This window comes from Peromyscus maniculatus, chromosome 19 (genome assembly GCF_049852395.1).
Source record: "Peromyscus maniculatus bairdii isolate BWxNUB_F1_BW_parent chromosome 19, HU_Pman_BW_mat_3.1, whole genome shotgun sequence".
Taxonomy (NCBI): domain Eukaryota; kingdom Metazoa; phylum Chordata; class Mammalia; order Rodentia; family Cricetidae; genus Peromyscus; species Peromyscus maniculatus.
Window position 1 is genome coordinate 22,972,613 of NC_134870.1, and position 12,680 is coordinate 22,985,292.

At 41.4% G+C, this 12,680-nt stretch overlaps 1 protein-coding gene across 7 annotated transcripts in view; it reads left to right on the forward strand.

The window, feature by feature from the left end:
• The window catches only part of Camk4 (calcium/calmodulin dependent protein kinase IV), a 228,758-nt gene that overhangs the window by 88,448 nt on the left and 127,630 nt on the right, over positions 1 to 12,680 (forward strand). Inside the window, exon 6 of one of the 7 annotated variants that reach the window (XM_076554887.1) lies at positions 7,420 to 7,528. The exons of the other annotated variants lie outside the window; for them this stretch is intronic. The gene's annotated coding sequence lies outside the window, so the exon portion shown is untranslated. The remainder of the gene's footprint in view (positions 1 to 7,419; positions 7,529 to 12,680) is intronic. 7 annotated transcript variants of the gene reach the window in all.

The window sequence follows — 12,680 nt, forward strand, 5'->3', positions numbered from 1 at the left end:
ATGGGTGGCAGTACATAGGCTGGGCCAATATTGTGACTCCCAATGAAATGTACGCGCAACCTCACATATGCTTAGGAATATTCTGAAACTTCCCCAGGTTAAAGACAGTGAGTAGAGGGCAGGGATCAGTCCCTTTGTCCTGCTCTTTTAATGAAGTTAGCTTTGAGGGTCACGCTTACTTAGCGCAGTGGAAGAGACCGGGAGTGTGTCCATATGTAACACTAGGCTGCATGTTTAGCACATAGGGATTCCTCAACAATGATAGCTAGTATTATTTTTCCTCCTTAGGTGATCCTTGTTTTAGCAATAGGTAATGCAACGTTAAGATGAAGACTGTATTCTGACCTATTCCTTTAAAGAATTCCAGTGAATTGGCCTTTTTAAGAACTAGTTTAACCGTATGATATAAATATGCTTCTTTTGTAGAACATGGGCCATTTTTTGAGTTCATCTGAGGTGTTTTGTTTTCTGTGCTGTTGGTTATGATGTGCCTCAGATGTGCTCCTCTGAAGTGTTGAACTTCCTTCTCAGAGAGTGTGAGGAGCCTTACCCGCTCACATTCTAAAAATGCTGGCATAATGAAACTGGGTCTAAACAGTGGGCTTTATGTGTAGACAGAATGTTCTTTTTAAAGACTCCGAGGTCTTAACCTTTCTATAGAGAGCATGCTGTTGGATGATGTGGAAACCTTCAAATCTCCCTTCACATAACCTTATCCCACCCACCCCTTTTTTTAACTGCAGAGATATAACATCAGTTTGTATAAGTTATAAGTATGTCCAAAGCTAACAGAAAAAAATTTTTTTTCATTTCTTTTCCTTGGATTTTCTAAAATTGGCTGGTGGCGGGGGCTGCCTGTTGCCATGTGGCAGTCGCCACCCGCACAGCTTCTGTCTTTGGATTAGTCTTGCAGGGGGGACGCTGGTTAGCACAGGATACAGCTGGCCTTGCTCCTCTGTGGGGGATGGATCTTTGTGTAGAAAAAATTTAAAAAGCTGGTGTATTACTGAACCTATTACTCCCCTTGGACAGAAAAGGAGACTCAGGAGAGGGTGCAGAGTCTACGTGAGTGGCCTGAGGCCAGAGTGTGTGGTGCACTGTGTTGCCCAGGGAATACCCGGGCAGCCCTGAGGTAGTGCACACTCTATTCATGTAACAGCTGACATTTAAAGCACACCTGAAAAATTTTCTGCCGTCTTCGGAAAGTTTCTCCATCAAGACAACTATAAATATATAAAATATGTTTTCTGTCTTCAGTGTAATGCTAGTGGGAGCCTGTGTGGATAGTGTTGTCTGTCTCCTGTAGCAGCGATGGAGCGTTGACTTGCTGCTCTGGAATTGTTTTGTTTCTTTAACAGTTAGCTGCCAACTCTCTTGATATACATAGAAAGCCAGAGGTGGCGCATGGGATCCAATTGTTACACCCGCTGGTGAATCTACCTGGCTCTGATGGCTAGTTTCAAATCAGGGGCACAGAGATGGTCCTTGTTAAACTCCATGTGACACCAAGCAAAACAAAAGCTCATGAATATAGAAGAGAGATTTGTAATGAGGAAGGGGAACTGGCAGATGTGGAGGGGAAATAAAAAAAGGATGAGGAGGGGAGTCCCCAAACTGTACTATAGAAATGTGTGAAATTAGGGAAGGTCAAAATTTATTAATAAAAAGCATCTTTTGCAAAGGATAGTGAAAGAACTAAAAACATGTAATAGACAGACCTCCCCTGCCCCCTGCAAGGTAATTATAATTTTCTCTGTAAAGAAAAGCAATGTTCTTGATTTTTACATAATGAATTTTCTGGACAGAGAACCTGCCTGTTCATTATAGGAAACAAACCCATTTCCAGGCGATGCGTCCTGCAACATGGGCAAGTACTTGTAGTGTGGTGGGTGCCAGGGCTGTCAGGACATGAGGGGATAGTCTGAGCTCTGGTTTCAGGATCACCAAATGAGCCAGGTGTCCTGTGGCTATCCTCATGGGCTCGGAGTCAAAATGTACCTGTCCCAGTTACCTATGTATAACCCTAAGCAAGTTCAGGGGCCTCTCTGAGCTTAGACCTTTTCATTTCTAAAATGGGCATTAAGTAGCTTGATTATTAGGCATCAATAACAATACACAAAGCAAGCAAGCACAATACCATGTCTTGTCTAGAGTAGCTGTTAACTGCTTGTTTTCTTCTGTGTTCTAAGAGACCTGGCTTTGTTTGTATTCATTATAATTCTTACAGTCTTTATCACAAAATATAGAGGCTTCCTAGAATTCCTTTAAAATATTTTGGAATTCTTAATGGCAACTAGAATTCTCAGGAAACAAAGTGATGTGAGCAAGAGAGTATTTTATTAAAAGAAATGAGAGTACAGTGTCAAAATGATATGACGATAAATCACGTGTTCTGACCCTGTGTGGCTCTTTCTGTTAACAACCTCATTTCTTAGTAAATGTTTTGGCTCTGAGGGTAAAGTCTCTTGCTGCCAAGCCTAAAAATCTGCATTTGATCCCTGGGACCCACAGTAGGAAGGAGAGAACCTAGTCCCATGATGTGTTCTCTGTCTTCACATACATGCTGTGGTGTGAGTGTGTGCGCATGTGCACACATACACTAATAATAATAATTAATACATACATACATAAAACAAAATTGTTTAAAGTGTGTATAGACATTTGGGTGATCTTTTAGCTACAGTTCTTCAAGACATGCACTGGGAATTGACTATAAAATTGTTAAGCAAAAGGGAGAGATAAGAACTTTTGCTGGCATTCGCCTTTCCATTGATTTCGGAGAAAATAGCCAGCTTTTTAGATTTATGCAGTGTTTGGCCAGTGCAGTAAACATTGATTCATTCAGATTAGCTTGAAATATTGACAGTGTAGGTAGTTAATAGAACCACGGGCAAAAGTACTTAATACCAGGTCATTGTCTGTATACGAAGCTAGGGCTCACTGGGTTTCCTGGCTTTGGATCCAGTGTGGAAGAGTGAAGGAAATCACAGTTCATCCATACTCTTGCATGTACTGTGTCCCAGTCCTTCACATGAGCTACCTAACCCTCGGGAGAGTCTAAGCTGTCTTTATTCTCGCTTTCTTTCCTCTTAGGTTTCAGCTCACTCATCCTTTCCCCCTCAGTGCATGTAGGAGGCGCTAAATAAATGCTAGCTTGGAAAGAAAGAATTCTCCTCTTGTACTGCTTAGACGCGCGTTGCCGTGTTTTGCTGAAAAGGCTCATGGGAGTGTTTTCCTGGTGTACAGCCTGTGGCAGCTTCTGCCTGAGTGGTTGCTTGCCACTCGAGTGATGGCCCAGGGCCACAGTCCACACCAGAATCAATTTTCCTCTGTGCATGCCACCCATGCCTCTGTTTTTTTTTTTTTTTTGTTTTGTTTTTGTTTTTGTTTTGTGTAGAAGGCAGGTCAGTATCTAGGATTAAAGCTAAAGAGGCCATAAATGAACTTTTAGCTATTTTTTTTTGGTTCATTAGACAATAATTTAATGCCATTTCAAATTAATGCCGGAAACATTATACCATTGGTCTTATCCATTACGGATTGCGTTTTAGGATAACTCATTATTTTATGAGCCTAAGAAAACATTATTATTAATAAAGAGGAAACTGAGAGTCCCTGGAGGATGCTAGAATCGTTTCTAATCACAGCAAAGCCCTGGCTTCTATCCTAATGCTCTCCTCTCTTCCTCCTGGATCCCCTTAGCCACAGCCACTCCACAGAAGCAGGGCATGAGATGCTGCCACGCCCCTAGAGACAATGAAGTCATCAGGCCACTTCCTTTTCTGTGACCCGCTTTGGTGGCTTCCTTTTAGGGTGCTTGGGGTTGCCACTGACTGCTTAGCATTCTCCATCGTTTAGTGCTACCCCACAAACTTTTGCCCAGGAGGCCGAGTCTGACATTTGCAGTACACCTTTGAAGCCTCTTTTCCTTTGAAATTAGGGTACCTAAATGACTTCTCCTTTTAACTCCGAGAGGTGTTGATTGATCTTCCTGTGGCTGGCAGGATTAGCCCCTCAGCTTTAAATGGAAGTTGAAGAAAGAGCGTGAGGCTAGGCAAAGAAGTCGCCACTGCGGGTGTAGAGAGAGTGTCCTGTTTGACCCGAGAACTCCAGGATTTGATTAAATTACTTGTTTTAATAAAAGGTTTCCTTATGTTAAATTATGGCTACATTGTTACCAGAGAAATGTTATCTATATTCCACTAGCATTGATAAATCACCACAGAAAAGGACTTTTGGTTTCAGTTAATGCCACATTTTCAGAACTAGAGAGAGCAATGTTCTCATGTGATTCACAGATATTTAAACATTCCCTGGGGTGCCAGAGAGATAGCTCAGTGGCTCAGAGTGCTTTTGCAGAGGGCCTGTTTGGCTCTCAGCACCCATCTCTGGTGGCTTTAAGGGATCTGACACCAGGACTCCGTGAGCGCCTAAACATACACGTGGACATACCTGCCCGTAAATATACACATGTCCATGTAGTTAAAAAGAAAAAAGATATCTAGGGAAGAGCACCCCACGATATTTATTCCCCTTATTCACTTTGGCTTGTCAGCTGGTATTTCCCCTTGTTCAGGACTTTTTTTTTTTTTTTTTTAAGGCAGTCATCTTATCGAGATTGCATGCATATAGCTTCCCTGTCACTTATAGAAGACACATCTTGCCGCAGACTTCCTGGTTCTCTGACCTTTACATCCTGGAATGTTCCCTGAACCTTAGGTGCAGGAGTTGTGCCATTATGACTAGGTACCCCTCACTCAGTTCTTGTCTGCATTGTAACCAGTGTGGAGTTCTGTAACGGTCTCCATTTGCTTCAAAAAGAAGCTTCTTTGATGTGGGTTAAGATCTACACTTATCTGTAGGTAAATCGATGAGCACTTAGAATGCAGCTAGGGATTAATTATACTGGTTTGGAGCAGTGGCAATAGCTGATTCTCCTCTAAGATCCATGGCTTCTCTATGTTTCCATACCCAGGCATAACTTTCCTCCTGTGGACCTAGCTCTAATTCTAACAGATAGCTGTGAGTTACACCATTGCACCTTTAGGGATATTTTGCCACCCTGGTCATTGTGGTGGTCTGTGGACATCTCTGCTGGGTAGGACTATTAATTGCTTTTCCTCCTTGTCAGCTTGCACAGCACCTTCCAGCTTTATGCAAGCTAGTCCTAAGGAGGAGGCTTTTGAGTCAGATCCAGCTCAATTCTGCTGAGTCCTGTGTCATAAGTGACTTCAGCAGGAAGGACTTACCTTCAGCTTCTAGGAGGCAGCCAAGGATGGCAGCAATAGTCTATATTGTTTGGGAAATCTCTTGGACTCCCCTGACCAACAACTCAAAAGAAAGCTTGTCATGCTTGGTATTGGAGTTCTGTTAATCTGTGACTTTGGGGAGACCAATATCACCCCAAGTGGCATAACTTCATTTAAACTATATACATGTGTGTGTGTGTACACATATATATTATATGTAATTTTAGGCAAATATAGATCAATATACTTCCTGTGGCTTTTTCCAATATTCTTATTGATATTTACCCCTCCCCTCCCCCTCTCCTCTGTTGCCCTCCCTCTCCCCTCCTGAATTAAAGCTCCCCCAGTTTTCCCCATTTTCCTCTTACCGCCTGCATGCTGGTTTTCCCCTCTCTGGAGCCTCCCTCACCCCATCCACAGGCAATTAAGGACTGCCAAGAGTCAGAAAATCAGTCTTCACCCAGAGGAGCTCTGTAATTGGTTATCTAGTACCAAGTGTCCCAGCTCTAAAATCATATGAGCAACACTAAATGGACTCAGCAGCTTGTATTTATATATTTACACACACACACACACACACACACACACACACACACACACACACACACACACACAAAAGAGAAACCATGAATTTGAGAAGGAGTCGGATAGGCTGAGAGGATGTGGGAGGGAGATGACGGGTGGAAAATGATGGGGAGAACTGATGTAAATACTGTACATAATATGAAAATTTAAAACAATTTAATTAAAATAAGTAATTAAACTCCCTGGAAAACTGTAGAGACAAGCAGAGAAAAAAGTGAAAGTATTTTACTTAAAATTGAGGGGATTTGTTGTTATATTTTTGTTGCTGATTTCTAAATTGAATCCTGCCTAGTTTTGAGAATTAAGAACATGCAAAAATTACTATGGAATTTCAGCTGATTTAAGCTTTTCTCTCTTGCTTTTGACTCATAAGTCAAATGTAGGAAAACTACTGAAGAGGCATTAAAATAAACCTCTCCCCACAAAATGGGAAATCCTGCCAAAAGACACAAGAAAACTCAGCATCTGAGGGGCTGGGGCTTCCTTCTTCATAAGCACTGATGTCAGCAAGATGGAATAAATCTGCTGGTATATTTGATTAGAAAAAGTACTAGGCAAATTTCTTCCAGAAACAGGGAGGAGGGAATCTGGGGGAGGCCCAAGCAGGGACTAGAGAAACCGAAAAAAGAAAGTGAAATTCCAGAGTTCTTGTACACAGAGATTTGGAGCAGGTTGTTAAGGTCTCCATCTGTCTTAGCTAGCCCTTTTAAATCGATTCTTGTTTCAAGGAATATGTCATTGTCACTTATTCTAAGGACACACATGGTAAAGAAACAGTTGTGACTTTCACAGAGGAATAAGCAATACTTACTTCAACCTTAAGGTCTAGGAAGCTTGTTATAATATCTGTTAGATAAATGGAATAGATAAAGTGATCAGCTAAGAATTATACTTACATGTAGAGTTTGAACTTGTCTTTGGTGGCTATGGCCTGTGTGACGTGCTACCTTTGTAGATGAGCAATCTGATGGTGACGAAGGCCTAGTAGGTTGGCTTCTGGTCATCGCCAGTGTCATGGGCATGTGATGAAATTAATCCCATAGGTTCCTGTGCACAGAAGGGCTGTGCACTTGGTTTAATCTTCTGCTGTGGGCACATCCAAATTCTCAATAAATTTTGAACAAGAGACCTTGATTGTATGAAGGCAAATTTTATATTTTATTTTCAAATGAATCCAGGATTCACCACCTTAAAAACCAGTGGGGTAACAAGTTAAAAAGCATAAAGTTCATTGAAAGACTATGAAACAGAGTGTATGCACATAGTCATATGACTTCAGATCTATGTAGGTTCTTAATATCAAATCTGAGATATTGCTGAATATCAGAGACAAGCCCAAGTTACAGCTGAGAGAGGAAATCTTGTCCTTGTCTAAATGAGCCATCTGGTAGAGCTCTCGGCCATTCCTTCTGAATCCTTTAGAAGCAGCAATGAGAATTATGTCAAGGTCCGTGATCTAAAATGGGTTCATTATTTAGTCCTGAAATGTGTCTACTTAATCATCTCTTTAACAGGAAAAATTGGGGGCACAGTGTTTTGATATAATGTAATTATAACTCATGCCTCAAAATTCTCTCTTCTCCAGAAACAATAACAGATGCTGTTGATGTTTAAAAGGCTGCCTGGGATGCCAAGGGGAATTTGCTATTTCTACTCTCATGATATTTTATTTGCTAACCTCCTTCAATCACAAGGTTTGTTAGTATCTGTAATTTGCTTTTAATAAGTGCATAAAGAATAAACATAATTCTTTGCACAAGTAATATCTGATTTAAATATTTAGTTATCTCCATAAGGTGATTAAAAATTAGAGTGTATGGAGAGTTTCTGATCTTGGTAGTGAGAGAGTAATAAGTAATACACCGGCCCTTTCTTGGGTAAACAATCCAAACATAACACACAAATCATTTGTTTTTAGGCACCGAACAAGGGATAGTGTGGGTCTGAGGATCTTGAAGAAGGTTCACACAAGTGAGTCCCACATTCACTTAGGCTGTCCAAGAGGGAACAATGGATGGGGAGGTTTTATAAGGCAAACCAGCAATAAGAACAGGGAGGCAGATCGCTAGCAGAGGGTCAGTAAGCAAGTACTATTAAAAGACCTTAGATTTCTGGCCAAACGAAGGTAGACGGACATCCCTGAGCATCTCAGATACTTGATCAGGACATCCAAAAGCTCACACTTTTAGGAGTAAGGGTCACACCCTAGAGTGAGGCCCACAGCGTGAGATCAAGATGAAGACTCATCTGGAGCGGTCGCTATTTTGAGGTTGTATATTCAAATGTATTGGGCACCTACTCTAGGATACTAGAGATGCCTGAGGATCGCAATCAAGGATGCCTGACACAGCTGATGTACTCCTGTCGGTTGACATGTGCAGGGGGGCTGATGGCTGAAGCGAGGAGGAGAGCCGTGAGCCGGGAGAACAGAAGATGGTGCGCAACCACATGCTTCATGCTCCGGGAGGGAAAAGAAAAACCCACTAGCCCAGAGTTCTGTGTTTAGTGAGAGCCGGGCGGTGGTGGTGCACGCCTTTCTTTAATCCCAGCACTTGGGAGGCAGAGGCAGGCGGATCTCTGTGAGTTCAAGGCCAGCCTGGGCTTCAGAGCGAGATATCCAGGAAAGGCGCAAAGCTACACAGAGAAGCCCTGTCTTGAAAAAAGCAAAACAAACAAACAAAAAAAGAAAATAGAGTTAAGAGTGAGTGCATAGAGGTTTGGGGGACAGCCCAGTTGATGAGGTGCTTGCCACGCAAGCGGGAATTCCGTCCCCAGAGCTCACTTTAAAAATCCAGGTATGGGGCACGCACCTGAAACCACAGTGCTGGGCCTAACCCGCAAGCCCAGATCCCAGTGAGAGCCCTGTCTCAAAGTCAAGGTGACTGACGCCTAAAGAGACATGAAACCAAAGGCTGTCCTGAGCCTTCACACTTGTGCACATACTCCTGCATGTGCACCAGCACACACACACACACACACACACACACACACACACACACACACACACATGTGAATAAAGATAATTAAAATAAAGTTAATGCTGAGGTAATCTGTCATTCACATACATGAACCACAGTAATGCTAAAGAGGTTTGTAGTTTAAAATAAAATAATACTCAATAGAAACTCAGATTTATAGGAATAAATGAAGACTGCTAAAAGCCAAGAACAGTATATCACAGACAGGAAACGTTTGATTTGTTCTTGCTGTCTTCGTAACAACTGACTCTTTTAAGCAGGGTCAAATAACTGAACTATATTATATATTATTGTAATATATAATGTATAAAAATATTATTATAACATCCCTAAGGATAAAGGAGGAAAGGTGGTAGAGATATTGTTTTAAGATTCTTATGTTTTACAGTATTAAATATGAACAAGTTATAAGAAAGTAGTGAATATGCTGTAACTCAGATTGGTCCTTAACAGAATAAGGCTCTGATATACTTTAAAAGCCAAGTCAAGTGATAAAGTAGAGTATTGAAAAATATTAAAGTATTTACCTAGTCTAAATGATAGTAAGAAAGTGAGGGAAAGAGAACAGAATAAAGAAGGAAGCAGTTTGTTATTATTATTAAAGAAAGGAAATTTTTCTGTCTTGTGGCAGCATAAGTGAGGGGAAAATGCGCTCCCGCTGCCCATCAACACCTGGGCCAGGTGTGAGAGCTGGCCCTGTGGTCATAAGAGCGGGAAAGACATCCCTGACCCCCATCAGCTGCACCACTAGAGAGAGCAGGCCCTGCACCTCGCCAGCGCAGCACAATAGAGCCAACCCTGTTAGTGCAGGTGTAGGTGAGCCAGCCCTGAGGTTGTGCGCATGGGAGAGATGTCCCCATGTCTCATCTGGTGGACCAACCCTAGAGCGGCTCAGGCACAGACCCAGGATTATGACTTGGCCTGTCCCAACATCCACCTCATTTATGACCTGTCCGGGAGCACATGAAGGAGGCTGACACACAGACCCAAAGTGGCAGGATCTCCACAACACAGGGCGACAGCAGGATACCCAGGAAGAGTCCTAGTAAGGGCCCAGCATCAATATTGTAGTAGAAACCAGTGATCTCAAACCAAACCAATGACTCTTTGCAACGAACACTTGCAAGTAAAGATTATGGCCAAAGAGGTTTACTGTGTCACTCACTGGGTCACACTGCAGCTTCCATGATGAGATTTTTAATTTTTTCCTCTTTTTATTTTTCCTTTTTTTCTCTTAAATTTTGTTTTACTTGGGTGGGGGTGCAAGGGCAGAGGGTGTATGCTAAGGGATGGGGATATGAATGGGATCAAGATACATGATCTCAAAGACATAGAATAAATTTTTAAACAGAAAAATTTTAAATTATGCAATTGAGAGGAAAGCAATGAAAAAAAGAAAGAAAAGCAAAACTTTGTCCTTTGACATGATAAATGGAAACTGCAGACCACCAGCAAACTGAATTAGAATGCAAAAAGGTAAAAATAAAAAGGCAGATTGCAATGGTAGGAATGAGAGAGGAGTTGCCATTGGAAGGCCCCCCCCCCCCACTCAAATGATGTTAAGAGCAGCGTATGCTCACCCAGAGTGGAGCACTTGGTATTTCTTAGCATCTAGCCTCTTTTTATAAGTCTGTATTCACATATTCTTTTCTTTTTTCTTTTTTTTTAATAGAGGTTTTTTTTTTTTTTTTTTTTTTTTTAAGATTTATTTATTACAGTGTTCTGTCTGTACGTGTCCCTGCAGGCCAGAAGAGGGCACCAAATCTCATTACAGATGGTTGTGAGCTGCCATGTGGTTGCTGGGAACTGAACTCAGTACCTCTGGAAGAGCAGCCAGTACTCTTAACCTCTGAGCCATCTCTCCAGTTCCACATATTCTTTTCTTATTTCCATCTTATACTTAGTTCATTAAGGGCCAGACCTTCCTTTTATTCCTTTGCCTTCCCTGTCCTGTGCTTATGCATTTTTCGTTTTTATTTATTTGTGTGCATGCTTGTGTGCATGCTTGTGTGTGTGTGTGTGTGTGTGTGTGTGTATGTGTGTGTGTATCAGAGCCTATGTGCCACAGCACACACGTGGAGATTAGAGGAGAGCCTTGGGAGTCGGTTCTTGTCTTCCATCAAGTTGGTTCTGGGGAGGGAACTCAGTCTGTCAGGCTTAGCCACTGAGCCATCTCACAGGCTCCTTTAGTTTTACATTTTCATTTATTTGGGTAACATTGATACATTTAAATTGAATTAAACCATTTTAAGAGTGAGCAGTGGCTTCAGATACTTTTGAAGATATGAAAAATATTCTCATTCCCATGCAAAGTTAAGTATCATATTACACTCGAACAAGTTCAGCCTTAAAAATGTAATGAACTACAATGAAGTAACTTTTATAGTCTTTGAAAATAATTGCATTTTATACTTGGTCCTATTTGGAAATGCAAGCATGAAGTTTTGGAGAGTGATTTCTATAAGTGGTTGTATGTTACTGGCCTGGCCTGAGCATTTCATTCTCTCTCTCTCTCTCTCTCTCTCTCTCTCTCTCTCTCTCTCTCTCTCTCTCTCTCTCTCTCTCTCTTTGGTTTTTCAAGACAGGGTTTCCCTGTGTAGTTTTGGAGCCTGTCCTGGATCTTGCTCTGTAGACCAGGCTGGCCTTGAACTCACAGAGATCTGCCTAGCTCTGCCTCGCGAGTGCTGGGATTAAAGGCGGTTGCCACTACTGTCCAGCCAAAGTCTTTCTCTTATCCAGAATAAAAAATGTATTATCACGAGAAAATTAGAACTAAATTATGAAGAAAATGTTACAAGTATATCCACTAAATACTTGAAGTTGATAAATACCTCATTGTTTATTCAAGACATACTGAATAAGTATGGTTTCTTCTTTCAGTAACAATGAAATGTATGTTAGCGCAATGTACATTAATACTAAAATATTGCTGCAAATGATTTTCATTGAAAAAGGCAAATTTTGGACTGAGAGATTGCATGACTGATATCTTTAAGAGATGATGAATGGTATTCAAAACTGTTGAATATTGTTTATTAATATTAATGAGGGTAAGTGAAGATGTGGAGGTCGGATTGCATATAAATTAAATACATTATAGTACCTGGTATTGAATGATAGGAAACAATAGTGAGAATGGGGGATAAAGGTGAATGAAAGAGTTACAGGTGATTTCATACTGTGTTATGACACTAAACATTTGGCCAAGAATTCAACTTTGGGTGTTCTTTACATGTACCACATACTACACACAGGGAAAGAGAAGCAAATTACTCACAAGAACTTCCATTACCTGATATGAATGGTCAACAATATGAGACATTGAGTGGTTTGAAACAAAGTGAGGGACCTATAAGAATGTCATGGTCCTTTCGTCCCCATGTGTTCTCTTTTGCCACATGCCTCTTTGTGATGGAGAACAGATTCAAGGCTGCTTTCTCTCTAGTGCCTGAAATTCAGTGCTTTCATTTCAAAGCTTTCAGGCTTTTACTTTACCTAAAGACAAGGTCTTCAGTATTTTTTTTTTCCAAATAAGAAGAGTCATTTCTAAAAAGTCTTTTGAAGAGACCCAGGCATCGAGATGAACTATGGTAACCAGATGTGGATGGGAAACTTCTTGGAGAGATGCAGTCAGGCAAGGGCTTTGGAATCTGGAGCTCACCTTGCTGACCAGAGGGAAGTAGATACAGTGAACAGTCCTGAAAAAGAGTGGGGGTCAGGATTATACCTGTAAGACAGTGGGTGTGGAGAGAGATGACATCAGGATGAAATGACAACTGAGGAAGATCCCAGCTAGACAGGCGGAAGAGTCAGAGTGAGATGTCAAGTAGAATACAAGTTACCATGAGATGAGGTGCAGGATCCCAGG